The sequence below is a fragment of the Arachis ipaensis genome, chromosome B09 (assembly GCF_000816755.2).
Source record: "Arachis ipaensis cultivar K30076 chromosome B09, Araip1.1, whole genome shotgun sequence".
In the NCBI taxonomy this organism is placed as follows: Eukaryota; Viridiplantae; Streptophyta; class Magnoliopsida; order Fabales; family Fabaceae; genus Arachis; species Arachis ipaensis.
The window spans coordinates 128256510-128258770 of NC_029793.2; the positions used below are offsets into that span (position 1 = coordinate 128256510).

General features: G+C 43.1%; 1 long non-coding RNA gene across 1 annotated transcript; it reads right to left on the reverse strand.

The window, feature by feature from the left end:
- On the reverse strand, positions 739 to 1190 carry LOC110267155. Its single transcript, XR_002354512.1, has 2 exons — positions 1022 to 1190; positions 739 to 862 (listed from the first exon to the last, which is right to left on the reverse strand). It is a non-coding gene; the product is annotated as an uncharacterized LOC110267155 (long non-coding RNA).

A 2261-nucleotide genomic window follows, 5' to 3' on the forward strand; every position in this document is an offset into this window, starting at 1 on the left:
AATAATGCCCCTCACTTTTATTATCGACAAAAATATCGTTGGATAATTTAAAAACGTACACCAAATGCCCGTCCGGCAAGTGATGCCTTTTCCGTTGACGGAAGTGTGTGATGTGGCAAATGGAAAAGCTTGTGTGGCAAACGAAAAGCTTACCTGGACCCGTTCCCAAATTTCCTAATTCAATTACCCTAATTCCCAATTGCAAAATGAGAACGTGATGCATCTGAATAGCCGTTCAACTATGGATGCAGCAGGTATGATGAAGCGAAGGTCTGCATCAATGGTAGAAGGCGGCAACGATAGGTGCGAAGACTCTGGTTCGAAGCAGTATGATGGTATGTGTCGCTGTTCTCTTGCTGTTGTTGCTCTGAGATCGAAGACGAATGCTAACCCAGGGAGGTGGTTCCTTCGGTGGCCACTATGGAAGGTAAGCATGACTGGGTTTTGGCCTGTAATGGGTCTTTGTAGTTATTCCTGTTTTAATGTGTTTTGCATGTTATGATCAATGTTCTGAAAACCGGTTCGAACTGGCCGGTCGAACCAGTCGAACCGTGAACCGGTAGTTGTAGCGGTTCGGATAATAAGAAAAATCGCAGGATTTGAAAATCGGACTTGAACCGACGAACCGGCCGGTTACCGGTCGGTCGAACCGAACCGGGACCCGGCCGGTTTTTTAACATTGCCTCAATACGCTGCCGTTTTGTGCTGAGGGAACCCTAATTCAGTTTTCTCCTTCGCAGCCTCCACTTCCTCGTTCCTCCATCTTCTCAGTTCTCAACTCCAGCCTCCCACAGAACAGAACACCACCCAGTTACCCACGACTCCAGGAGGCCCTCAACGCACTCACCGCCGTCGCACTCACCTCAGCACACTCACCTCCGTCGCGCCTTCAGCACGGTGACGCCGTCACCAGCGTCGCGCCGTCAGCTCCCTGGCGCCGTTGGGTCCGTCGCGCCTTCCGATACCTCGAGCAGTCAGCACCTTCCCGCCGTCAGCTCTGTCGCGCGCTCAGCTCTGTCACGCCCTCAGCCACTTCGCATGTCACCTCCGTCGAGCTCTGCCTCTGAGAAAGCAGTAGCGAAGCGTTGAAGCGTTGAAGCGTTGTCCTTCGAGCTCTGAGAGAAAGCAACAGATTTCCTCATTTCCAGGTAATTTTTAATTTAGTTATGAACATGATTTTGTGATGCAATCCGATTTTTTGCACGTTATGATTGATTTGTTCTTCATGGGTTTTCAATTTGTGTTCTTGACAGAATAAAAACCAGGATTGCAAATATTTTCAATGGATTGATGAATTGGAAGAGCAAGACATGGTTGAAGAGGTGGAATGTTCTTGGAACCACAAACCCAGGCTATCTTCAGGTGGAAAACTCAAACAGAAGAGCACTAGCAAGCTATTCGAATCAGTGGAGTATGAGGACATAGACCCCATGGTGCTACCTGTTCTTACAAAAGAATTGAAAGAGAAATTAAGGAGGATTGAAATTCTTCTAATCATGATTTGCATTGGGGTTGCAATTGGTGTCTTCATCAATTTCTTTGCTCTGTTTAAGAACTGAGTTGAACTAATGTTAAATAGTGGATGAAGAGTAAATGTGAATGATTAGTGTGTATTTTGATAACTGTGAATGTGCCAAATTTGGTTGAAATAGGGAATGACAACTCTTGTATTGTGTTTTCATGGAAACTGATGTGTATTAAGAGTGTAGCAAATTATTCAACTATAAATTTGATGAGAACCTGATGTCTGTTGTGTTTTGTAAAGTGCAGTAAAACCAAATAGAATACTTGTAGTATAAACTTGGTAATTAACATTTAAATGTACTATATCTGATCACATTGACCATAACAGGTTACATAACGTTTATAACAATCCCCAAAAAGTAAATAAACATTCCCTGTAATTCAAGCATAACTTGTGATCAAGTGACAATGTTGCAATGACATAAGGGAATTAGGTAATCTACCACAAAAAGTACTTAACAGAGTCAAACACAACTTAGTTCAATATATCTGAAAACAACTTAAACAAGTCAGCCAAAAAGCTCATTAACACTCAAAACAAAGGATTCCTAAATCAGTTCTACAATGTCAAAAGACACTAATACAACACATTCATCATGGCTTCTTCTTTTGTTTTTGTGAAAGCTTTGAAGGTGCAGGTGTAGGCATGAATTCCATGAATCTCTTTGTGGTACCCTTGCTTGCTACACTCATTGTTTGGTGAGAAACCAATGAGGGAGCACTGGAGCTAGAATTTG